Source organism: Macrobrachium nipponense, chromosome 7 (assembly GCF_015104395.2).
Source record: "Macrobrachium nipponense isolate FS-2020 chromosome 7, ASM1510439v2, whole genome shotgun sequence".
NCBI lineage: Eukaryota > Metazoa > Arthropoda > Malacostraca > Decapoda > Palaemonidae > Macrobrachium > Macrobrachium nipponense.
In genome coordinates, this window is record NC_061109.1 from 57,577,481 (window position 1) to 57,590,107 (window position 12,627).

Below are 12,627 nucleotides of genomic sequence, written 5' to 3' on the forward strand. Positions count from 1 at the left end.
TGACGGCTCCAATCTAATTGAATTGGCAACGATGGAGCCATTTTTCCTCACGTCGATCTGCTCGTAAGTATATCATCCGCAAACATTTGTAATTTTTGGGGGTTAATTTGGGTTGCAAAAAAGGGATAATGGAGACATGAATTAAATAAACATTTTGAAGTAGAGTTAAACTAAATTATTGAGTAAACAGGTAAAAAACAATTAAGGGGAATTAAAGCTTTGCATCTCAAAATAATCAGTGTTGTCGTCCTGCTGCTTCCGTAAACTTTGGTTCTACCGGAGTGCGTGCTTAGGAAATCACCGAACCAGCAATGTGGTTCGAGTGCACTGTGGAGTGAATTAAGACCTAAAATGTGTATAATTACAATCAAATAAGCACTGTGGAGTTTCAGTTGTGATGGCAGTAAGGATAAAACCAACTGATACAAGGTAAGAATGAAGTGAATTCAGTTCCAACCAATAACCCCGGGAAATTAACAAGTTTCATACTTTCACTAATCATAGGCAGCAAAATGTTGTTTTATTGTGCTGATTACAACTGCAATCTTGAAAGTAAGGATCAATAAAAGTTAACATACATACGCTAAAATTGTTCAAATATGAGTGCTGGGGAAGGCTGGGGAAAAGATATGGCGTGGCCGTCACTAGATGATTAGAACCGGTTCCCATGCAAAAACGTAGCCGCCATATTGGAATTTCCAAAAACTGCCTTGAAAACCATACTTTTATCGAAGAGCTCACAGTGCTTTTTTATTTTAGTTCGTTATGGGGCTTTCAATATATCACAATATCGTTGAACGAAACTTCAGTCCTTTTAAATGGTAATTGCTTAGAGTTGCAAGATTGTATTCATGTTTCAACCACAAATTTTAAATATACGACAGTTGAGTAAGACCCGGTCCACCGTGATGAGGGCTTCGGCCTGTCGTTTGATATTTCTACCCTAAAAACCTGAGAATTTTTTATTTCAGTTGGGGGGGGGGGGGGGAACCCTTTTCGGAAACAAGGTAAGGAAGAAAACTGAAATAAATGTCGCGAAAACAAGTGACGCAATTGGGTATACCCTCTGATAGAGCTACTATACAGCCTAACCTACACAGCTGTGTACAGCTGCCTCAAATCTAACATTTGTTCCGATACGTAATACAAACCATCGGTCCGCTTTAACAATAGGAAGTTAGCTAGGGCGGCAAAGCTGGAACGGGTCGTAAGCTTTCGAACAAGGGGTGAGAAGAGAACGGTAGTTTAACCTGCTCGGCCGCGCGACTGGGAGGTAAACAAATCACTTTTGCTTTCGGTGGCCAGGCAGGGTTGTGGAAGGGACGTGTTCCGTCATCGCTCTCTGCCCGCTTCATCGTCGGTAATGCTTTGTTTATATTGTGTTTTTCTACTAATGGTTTGTTTGACTTTGAAAATGAAACTGTAAGTACACCTTTTTGTTAATCATTTTTCATTACTTAATTATGAACCCAACCACATTGGAGCTATTCGCCGTAGATGGGCGGCGATTTCCTCTTGTCATTGAATTGAACCCTTGAATTATGTCTCTCCGGTGACCGCAGGGTAGGGCCGCGCTCGGCGTGAGTCATGTAATTTGGGGCGAAAAGTTGTTGTAATTGAAAAATGTAAGTACTCTTTCATTATATTTTTGGCCCTGTGCGTTCGTTACCTGGAGAGTGTGATTGGCGCTCCGGCAAACGGAGCCGTTTATTTTGTAATAATAGGAATGGCAATGAAAGTGGATTCGCAATTCCCAATATTCTTTTCATTTTCAATTTATTTACTTGCATGAAATTTAATTTGGATTCAATTTTTCGCTTCTTTACCCGGGAATTGATCCTACGATTATTTTATGTGAAAGTGAAATCGCAAGTGCAGTATTTCTTGTTTCATTTTAATCCATATATATTTTTTATGATATGCAATCAATATTATTTGGATCAAGTTTTCCGTTTTCGTTAAACCCGGGAATTGATTCTTTTCCCCTTTAAGTTCTATGAAGTGAATTCGCAAGGGCAGTAATTCTGTTTGTTTTCATTTTCATTTTACTTTTTCACTGCTGTGGGGGGGCGGGGGTTAGGGGCAAGCGAAGGTCTGCCAGGAACAGTCGTCGGAAAGCTTCTCGCGCGACTCCCGTTGGTAAAATCCGATTCTTCGTCTTCCATTCCTGCCCCCCCCCCCCCCCCCCCCGCCTTCCCCCTCAGCTTCTTCCGTTGTATTTTTGTATTTGGGGTCTTCCTTGCGTTCGGGGTGGGGCATGTCTTTCCCCCCGTGCGTGAAGGGAAACCCCTCTTACTAATTATCTAATCTATGTTACCTGCAGGTGCTACATCCGTGGGAGACGACCTTGGACCAAGGATGGACCACCGCGGTGGGCAGGGCGTTGCCATAGCATCCTCACGGGTGGCTGCTGCAGTGTCTAGCGAGGTCTGGGGCGGTCTCCACTACTGACCGACGGCCGCTTGTATGCCTGCTCCCCCCCCCGCCTCGGGTCTACCACTCCCCAGCTGTGTCGTAAGGTGACGCCGTACTGGCCGCTACTAGGGGCCGCCGCCCGTACCGAGGGGGTGTTGCCCCGCCGCCGCCTTTTTTTGTTTTCTTACGTGTTGGCCTTGCCCCAGGACGTTCCGCTGTTCCAGGCAGCTCGCCCCTGGGACCGGCCGCCAGTACCCAGGTTCTCGCTGGCTGCCGATGGAATTCTACGAGGCCGATCGTTGTTGGGCCCTGGCCAGTACTGCCGCTGATGTGATTTCCCGCTGGTTGGCTTTGGCTGTCCCCTTCGTGGGTCTTACAGATGCCGGCTGTTCCTGCCGCTCCTGAGCTGGTTGCTGTTCCTGTCGCTCCTGGTTCTGAGCCTGTCCTATGCCTGGTCCTGCCCCACGGTGTTGTCCTTTCCCCAGTCCCAGGTCCCTTACCGGACCAGGTTAGCAGTGCGGGCCGTGTTGCTTCGGCCAATAGCCCCGGCTCCGGCCTCTGGATGGAGGACCTGACGGACTTGCCTGCCTGCGTGAAGCTGACGACGGCGAAGGGTAGGAAGACGGAAGCTGTCATCGTTCGTCTTCATCGTCTGCCTGCTGCCTCTTCCCCTTCGCTTCCTAACAGGCCCATAAGCCGAAAGAAAAAGAAGGCGGATGCCTTCCCCCTAAGAAGTCTCCATTCGGGAACTTCTAAGGGGTCCCGTCCCACCCCGGTGGGACGGGGGGTGTCCTTCTGCTGGTCCTTCCTGCTCCTTCGGGAGCGGGGCCCGTCTCCCCACCCTTCCGTAAGGAAGAGATAGACGGGGGACCAGAGGATGTATCGGTTAGCTCTTGGGTAACTTCCTCGGACCTGGGTGCTAGCGGCGATGCCGCTAATTGCCCAGGTTCCGGCTCGGGTCTCTCGTTCCGGGCGAGAGATTCCCGAGTGTACGTTCTCCCTCGGGAGACCGTGCAGCCAATTTTCGGCGCCAGAGTTCGCTCGGCGCCAAGACGCGGCACGGGAGCAGAAGGCTGGTGAGAGACGCTCAGGTGACTCTCGCCAGGCCAGCGGCTGCTATTGCAGCGACCAGCTGGTAACCCGGGTTTTTCCCCCCTAAGAAGGCTCCTTCGGGACCTTCTAAGGGCCCGTCTCGCTCCGGCGATTCGGGGAGCTCTTCTGCTGGTCCTCCTGCTCCCTCGGGAACAGGGCCCGTCTTTTCTTCTACCAAGGAGAAGAAGACGGGGACCAGAGGAGTACCAGCTTCGGTTGGCACTTCCTCGCCTGGTTCTAGCGGTTCTGCCGCTAAACCAGGATCCGCCTCGGCTTCTCGTTAGCGAGAAGTACCGAGTGGATGGTCTCCCGCGGGAGACCGTCCAGCCAAAGTCTTGACACCCGAGCTCGCTCGCCGCCAAGACCGAAGCGCGGAGCAGAAGACTGGCGAGTGTCGTGCAGACGACTCTCGCCAGGCCAGTGGACGCTCTCGCAGCGACCAGCTGGCTGCTCGGGTTGACGTGACGGTCGCTGACCAGCCACGGTTGAGGCGAGGAAGGGGGCCCCGCGGCCGTCGGTACCAGCGGCTCGACGCGCCGAGAGGACGCTCGCCGGTCTCACCGCGACAGCGAGCCTAGCAGGTCACCTGACGCCGCTCCCATCGGGACCGGGCGGAGACGGTAACCAGCAACAGCTCGCCTGACGCTAGAGATCAGCGTCGACGTTCTCAGCCGAGCCTCTCGCCCCAGGCGAGCGGCAAGGCTAAGCCTGCTGCTCGATCGCCACCGCGGGTTGACGATCAGCAGCAGCCCTACAAGCACGCTGGTCCTGCCAGTGAGCTAGGGGGAGGGGCGTCAGGTCTGCCTCTCCTGTACCTTCAACCTCCTCGGGCTACACCGGGAGGAGCGAGGTACCTATGAGTGATCGCGAGAGGTGCGCCGCTCGCGATCCCGCTATGACGCCGTATGGACCAGGCACGGTTCTAGGACCGACCAGGACATACGCGCAAGTAGCTGGAGGCGACCGTCAGGGGTCTGCCGCTGTTCCTCCTTCTGAAGGAGGAGTATCTCGGGATCTGTTCTTGTTGGAGGGACTGGACGGTCCTACTCCGCAAGACGCGGTTACTCCCGAGATACAGAGGAATTTGCAGAAGTCATTAAGCTGATTCGTCAGCATAATGACCTTGCGGAAGGATTGCCGCTCCCACCAGCAGAGCCCACGTCTCTGCTCGAGTCGTTTTGGGACCCGAGAGGGAACCCAAACCGACGGTGGGTCTGCCGCGATCGGAGCTTGCCGATTCTGTCTCGAACCAGAGTCTCTCGTCTCCGGACAAGAAGGCTCTCAGTTCTGGCCGGTCGATCAAGCTACTTCCACCTCCTCTACTGCGACAGCGGCGTTTCTACGTGTCTTCGGACACCGTATTTTAATACTCCTTCGGTCCTCCTGAGAGGTTTCGACCTCGACGAGGACTGGAATGAGTCGGAGGACGGTATCGGCTCTCTCCATGTCAGGTGTCGATCAGCCCCACCCAGACGACGTTCACAGTGGCGGCAGACCCTTACCTACAGTGAGTTGTTCGTAACCCTCCGCGGGAAAACGTTTTCTCCTGACGATACGTTTTCCCAGACTCTGAGAGGCCATCGCCGCAAGGCGATGGCTGCTCCTACTCTTCTCCAACTGCTAGTTCCACTGGGAAGGACGAGGCGAGTATACAATTCCTCCCCCTTCCCCCATTCCCTCTCTCCTTACGGCTACGAGGGAAAGGGGGGGGGAGGGATCCTACAGAGATTTCTCTGTAGGATCCCACGTTCGGGGACAGCGCTACCGGGGGGGACCTTCGGGTCCTACCTGACGTAAGCCCCGGTCGTTGAGGAGGAATCCTGCCCCATTCTCGATTTCTACGGAATCGAGAGGACCACCAGCCGATATCGTTTGACGAATTCGGTGGGGGTTTCGCAGACTGCTTAGAATTCTACGGAATTTCTAGCGCATTCAGAGTGTTCGAGTTTTTTACGATCTCCAAACACTTACAACCGAGACACGGTCCAAAGTGAGCGAGACGAGAATCCCCGATATGTTACGATAATCGGGAACCTCGCCTATGCTCGAATTCCTGGAATTTCTAGCATTGGGAAGAAGACTGCTGCTGAAAGAAAAACTATCTCACAGTAGGCGACCAACCTGGAATAGAGGAAGGATCGGCGGACGGGAATATCCAGTTTTTGGCTTGAACTATCGTCTTAGTATTCTGTTCACCATTTGAAGCTTTCCTTCGAGGAAGACTTCTTCACTCTCTTTGATAAGAGAACGAAGGTGGTCGATCTCCAGTCCTTATTTTGTTTTCTTGAAGGAAAGAATTTAGGATGGAGATCGTTGTTCAGGAATCCTACAAATATACTACGTAATATTAACCTCGCGACATGATTCTACTAAGCAGTTGAATTGTCCGAGGGGTAGGCGCACATCCTATTGTTAATCTACGGATTGCGACTTATAAGAGAAGTATTCTAATTGAACTGCAACTCAGGGTTGCCTGCAACCTCCCAGGAGTTTTCAGTTTCAATTTTATATAACTTATGGTTTTGTCACGACAACACCATTTCAACTTTTATATTTACCACCGAAATTCGTTTCGCTTTAAATATAATTGCTCGAGCATATCTTTTATGCTCGGTAGTTCTAGCCGAACGCATTCCTTCGTGAATAATGGATTACCTGGCAACTCAGGATGACGAGTCAGCGAGAGCTCAGGCTCAACTACTGCGTATTGAACTGCCTGATAGCAGCTCAGTATCAGCTGGACCTCCGAGATTCACGGTCATGTATGTCTCTCTCTCCCCTGCTTTGATTGACTACCGAACCATATCTCTGCCCAACAATCATGGACTTAGGTCTCTGATTAACGGGATTCTCGCAATAATGAAGGACCATCTACTGCTGTGACGCTAGATTACATCGCCTTCGACATTGCGAGAATTTTCAACAGAGATATCTCTTGGACTCTTTCATCTTTCTGTTTACCGCACGGTAACAGAAGTCTGTACAAGTCTCCCGCTGCATCGCACTGCGATAATGCGAATGATTTTTTGTTTGCAGACATCTGAGTTGTCTTCAAAATATCTCGTATTCGTAGGTGTACAAATTGTTCATTGTTTAAAACCCGCAATTACAAGATGTGTCAGAAGACATCGACCTACTCTCCGACCTGACAGCTCTACTTCCAAATGTTCAGCCCATGAAGAAGCAGTTCTTCAGGCGGCTTTCCCCTGTGTTTCATTACTGAAGAACGCCCCGCTTTCATTGCAACTACGACTTCTCACCGGACAGCAATGAAATAGCGGTTAGCGTTTTTTCAGTCATTTGTAAGCACAGGTTATGAATCTTGAGAATCCTTCTCGATTCATCTGTGAAGACGTAGGTTGCATTCAATATCTACCTTCGTCTTCAACGGTACATAGTGTTGTTTTCTCCTTAGCTGAGATTCAACAACTATGAGAGATGTTTTACCTTCAGGGACCTCGGTCTCTAGAAGGCAATTGACTTTCGCCTGTTGGGCACATGCCTTTAATAGAATCACCACCTCGCTGTCCGGCATTGGTGACAAACAAATACATTATTTGTTTGGTCTCTCGGCATAACCCTTTAAAGGCGAAGGTCACGTGACTTACTCGGATGCTTTGACAACTTGCCTTCTACCGAACGCAGTCAGTCGGCAGCTGTCAGAGCGGCCGAGTCAGTTACAAACTACCGCTGTTGACTTAGTTCGGTTGTTACAAAGCAATCATTACTTCGTTTTAATAGCTTGTCACAGTACCCATACCATGGACACCACCATGGAGTGTCGGTGTCCTATCCACTACCGAGAACTTCGCTGCATGGGGATAGGAGGATGCGAGAGACTTCGTGGCAAACGGACAGACCAGTATGGGTACTGGACATCACCGAAGTAGAGAAGAGGGATAGGTCATGTCGAACTATTTCCTTCTTTTCCTCTGAGGAACTGACATGACTTCCTCCTGCGAAGTCAAGCATCCAGGGGATGGGGATCCGTGACGCTCGATTTCGTACCGAACTTCGTAGCGAAGGACTCAGAACCTTCGGTCCCTGACGATTGGTTCGAGTCGTTCACAATCCCCTCCCTAATGGATTCACCGCCTTCGATGCGAAGGAGATGCTGCCTTGTCCGCAAGAACTTCTCCGTGGCGCAGGTACTGAAGGCAGGGGTCTGGTCACCGAGGACATGCCCTTCCTTCTACCTTCGGGATATTGCCCACCGGTCCTTGATCTTTTTCCTTGGGACCCGTGGTGGCTGCTCAACACGTTGTGTAGCGAACCCAGAACCTCGCAGGCTGAACAGCATCGAGTCCTGGTGTGACCGTAAGAATGGATGAGTGAATGAGAGTGTGACTGGCTCCTCTTCCCATCTTTTTTTCTTCCCCTCTACCTGTGGTTTAGAGGGACACGGTCGTCACCCTGCTGGATAAGGACAAGATGCAGGTGAGCTACTCAACAGAGCCCCATCCTATCCCTTTCACTAGGGATAGGAGCGTATATCCCACCACTTCCTCCAACAAGGGGGAGGAAGTGGATGCCAGCTTGAGACAAAACCCATACTTTATGTTGCCTCTTGCAAACAGAAACAAGTTCTTGCTTGCTGGTATGAAGAGATACTCTTGCCTCTCTCTTAGTACTCGGCCCAGAGGTCTGACCATTGATCCTGCGGTGCACACCCCCGATCAATCGGACAGAGGCTTGGATCCCTCCCTCGCTCTTACGACCAGAGGCATTCAGGGATGGACGAAACCACCAGTTCTGTTCATCAAAAGACTCAGATTCCTCCCACCAAGAAGTGAGTCTTCCTATTGTTAAAGGACCGATGGTTTGTATTACGTATCGGAACAAATGACAATTTGTCGAAAATTGCATTTTTCCTAACTATACAAACCTGAGGTCCTTTACATATAGTCCCTCCTCATGCCACCCCTCACTCTGCGTATTTTGCATGGGCCAAAAGCAAAAGTGATTTGTTTACCTCCGCGCGGGACTGTCGGACAAGCAGTTAACTACCGTTCTCCCCTTGTTCGAAGCTTACGACCGTTCCAGCTGCCGCTAGCTACTTCCTATTGTTAAAGGACCGCAGGTTTGTATAGTTAGGAAAAATGCAATTTTCGACAAATTGTCATTTTGAACCCATAGGTATACCACTATGGTAAATGATCGGGCTACAGCCCACTTCATCTTTCCGCTGTGCTGCGACCATTTTCAGAAAATAGCACTTGTTCCGATACGTAATACAAACCATCGGTCCTTTAACAATAGGAAGTAGCTAGCGGCAGCTGAACGGTCGTAAGCTTCGAACAAGGGAGAACGGTAGTTAACTGCTTGTCCGATCACAAAACACTTTTGCTTTCGGTTCCGTTGTGAGGATAGGACGTGCTCGTCATCGCTCTGCCCCGCTTTGTCGTTTGCTTTGAGTATCAGCCCTCTTTTTCTTTGTGTGTTTGTGAGTGTATGCTTGTAAGTACTTTACATTTCTTTTTTCATATTAATAATGAGTGATCAAGAAATGGAGATTTCGCCGCGCCCCCCAGTCCGCCAGTAGAGTGTGTCCCGGGCTGGAGGGGGTGGGCGTAAATGCGGCGGATTCAGATCATTTGTGGATTGTGGATCCACACGAGGTTTTGTACTCGGTGTGGGGTTGGGGGCGAGAATGCTCCCGCACCGAGCCATGTGTAACATGTATGAATTGGTCCGAGGCGCAGTGGGTGCTGTACGAAGGCAGGAAGAGACTTAGGCCGCCAAAGAAGTCATCGGAAAGTCCATTGTGACTCCTTTTGGTAACGGACACTTCGTCTTCTTTCCTGCCCCCTGGCCAGCCCCCACTTTCGCGCCTTCCCCTGCTTGGGGGGGGTAGCGGAGTCCTTCTCCTCTCTCGATACCGTCGAGTGTGGAGGAGGGTGCGCCCGCTACCCCGACGTCCAGTTGTATTCGGGGTCTTCCGCCGCTCTGGGTGGGTTCTTCTCCCCCCAGGCGCGAGGAAACCCCTCTGACTACCCGACTGTTGCTTCCGCAGGTGTGCCATCAGCGAAGGACGACCTGGGGACAGGTGTGGGAGTCTCTGGGACTGCAGGGAGTGCCTAGTATACAGGGGTTGATTCAGCGGTTGGCTGGGGTCGGCAGTGGTCACCTCATGGTACGGTAACCACTACCACTACCACAATATCTACACCAGCTTATGATATGCCACCGCACTTGGTGTATACACCACATGTAATGTCGGTGACACCCACGGCTGCAATTCACAAACCGATTACTGCCGTACCAAAGAGGACGGTGCCACCGCCACCTGGGTTCTTTGTGTTGCCGACCCCGGACTTCCGCTGCCCCAAGAGTACCCCCCTGGACCTGCCGCCAGTGCCGAGAATGACGGTAGCTGCCGACAGGACGCCTGGCTCTCCTGCGGTACCTGCCGTGCCTGCGTACCTGTTGCTGTCCCTGCTGCTCCTTCCCTTTCAGATAATGTGCATGCTGTTCCTGCTGTTCCTGCTCTTCCTGGACCTGTTCCTGTTGTTCTGCTGTTGGTGGTGCTGTCACAGTCTCAGGTCTTTCCGGACAGGTGCAGTCGGGCCCTGTTGCTTCGGCAACTGCCCCGGCTCCCTCCTGGATGGAAGACCTGACGTCTGTCCTGCGGAGCCTGGCGAAAAGAAGAAGAGGAAGAAGAGGAAGGTGTCGTCGTCGTCTTCGTCGTCTTCTTCGTCGTCTTTCTTCGTCGTCTGCTGCCTCCTCTTCCCTTCGACTTCTAAGGCTAAACAGCCGAAAGAAGAAGAAGGCTGCCTCCTCCCCCCTAAGAAGACTCCTTCGGGATCTTCTAAGGGGCCCGGCTCGCTCAGGCGAGTCGGGGAGCTCTTCTGCTGGTCCTCCTGTTTCCTTCGGGAATGGGGCCCGCCTCTTCTTCTGCAAAGAAGAAGACGACGGGGACCAGAGGTGTACCAGCCTCGGCTGGTACGTCCTCACCTGGTGTTAGCGGTTCTGCCGCTAAACCAGGTTCCGTCTCGGCCGCTTCTCGTTCGTTCGCGAGAAGTACCGAGTGGACGCTTCTTCCACGGGAGACCGTCCAGCCAAAGTCTTGACGTCCGAGCTCGCTCGCCGTCAAGACAGCGGCGTGGAGCAGAAGACTGGCGAGAGTCGGTGGCGCACGACTCTCGCCAGGCCAGTGGACGCTCTCGCAGCGATCAAAAAAAAAAAACTGGCTGCTCGGGTTGACGTGACGGTCGCTGACCAGCCACGGGTTGAGGTCTAGGAAGGGGTTCCCCGCGGCCGTCGGTACCAGCCACGGCTGGTACCAGCGGCTCGACGCGCCGAGGGACGCTGGCCGGTCTCGCCGCGACAGAGAGCCTAGCAGGTCACCTGACCGCCGATCCCATAGGGACCAGGGCGGAGACGGTGAACCAGCAAAAACAGCTCGCCTGACGCTAGAGATCAGTCTCGACGTTCTCAGCCGAGCCTCTCGCCCCAGGCGAGCGGCAAGGCTAGGCCTGCTGCTCGATCGCCACCGCGGGTTGACGATCAGCAGCACCTCCACGCACGCTGGTCCTGCCAGCGAGCGAGGGGGGAGCGTCCAGGTCTGCCTCTCCCGTACCTTCAACCTCCTCGGGCTATACCGGGAGGAGCGAGGTACCGAGGAGTGATCACGAGAGGTGCGCGCTCGTGACCCCGCTATGACGCCGTATGGCTCAGGCACGGTTTTAGGACCGACCAGAACATACGCGCAAGTAGTTGGAGGCGACCGTCAGGGGTCTGCCGCTGTTCCTCCTTCTGAAGGAGGAGTATCGCGGGACCTTTCTTGCTGGAGGGACTGGACGGTCCTACTCCACAAGACGCAGTAACTCCCGAGATACAGAGGAACTTTGCAGAGGTCATTAAGCTGATTCGTCAGCATAATGACCTTGCGGAAGGATCGCCGCTACCACCGGCAGAGCCCACGTCCGGCTCGAATCATTTTGGGGGTCCCAAAGAGGGAAACCAAATGATGGTGGGGTTACCCGCGATCAGAGCTTGCAGACTCAGTCCTGGATCAAGTTGAGAATCTCGTCTCAGGACGGGAGGATTCGCTGAAATCCCGACGGTCTTCTAAGCTGCTTTCCTCCCCCTCTACAGCGTCAAGAGGCGATTCTACGTGCCTTCGGAAGACCTGATACTGCCTCAAACAGGTTAACCCGGAGTTAGCGAGGCTGACTCCAGGTGTGTCCCTGCAGCAGCTCCTGTCGTAACGAAAACCTCTGGTTCTCAGCAGCAGGAGGCACTTGCCCTGGTAATCTACCGCTATGGCAGCGTTCCAGGCAGTCTCTTGGTTGGATTTTGTGGTCCCTCACAATATCCAAAAGTAGCGGCCGGCTCCGGGAGTTTCTGCTCTCGAAGACGACGCTTCTTTCAGGAGACTGTGCCAGTCTGGAGGAAGAGCGATCTCTTACTCCCATCAGACTGCTAAACCTGTGGGCCAACTTGGTTCTCCGATGTAGGGACGCAGTCCTTACCCGAGTGACCAAGGGGGCGGGCGTGAGGCGGCACTCGGGCTTCGCAATGGACCCATAGGAGTTCCCCAGCTCTCTTTCCCGGAGAGATGGTGGACGCTGCGGTGGAAAAAGGCGGCGCACTGATGACAGTGACCGCTTAGTTCACCAGGCAGTCCTCGAAGGTTTACTGGGCAATCTCGAGCGACTGCGGCCAAGCCAAAGAGCTTGGCTAGCGCTTCCACGGCGGCGAAGACGGTTGCACCGTCCAAGCCCCGTGCGAAGACTCCTGCTGTTTCGACTTCTGCTAGAGGAGGCCGTAATCAGCCCTCCTCCCAACCCTCCTTTCCCCGAGGAGGTGGTGGGAAGAAGTCGAAACGAGGAGGGAAACGCTAGGGACGGCGTTCCCCCTCACCTGCTGCCGGAAGTGGGGGGGTGCCTGGCGAGCCATTGGGCGACTTGGCAGCGCTACGGCGCCGAGAACTGGATAGTAACGTCCTTCGGGAGGGATATCTTCTACCCTTCGAGTCCTCGCCCCCCCTCATCTCCAAACCGGTCCATCTACAGACCTATGTCCAGGGGATCAGCAAAGGACAACGCTCTCCGACATTAGATCAAGACCATGCTGGCGAAACGAGCTGTAGAAAATCGTGGAGGACCAGTCACCGTG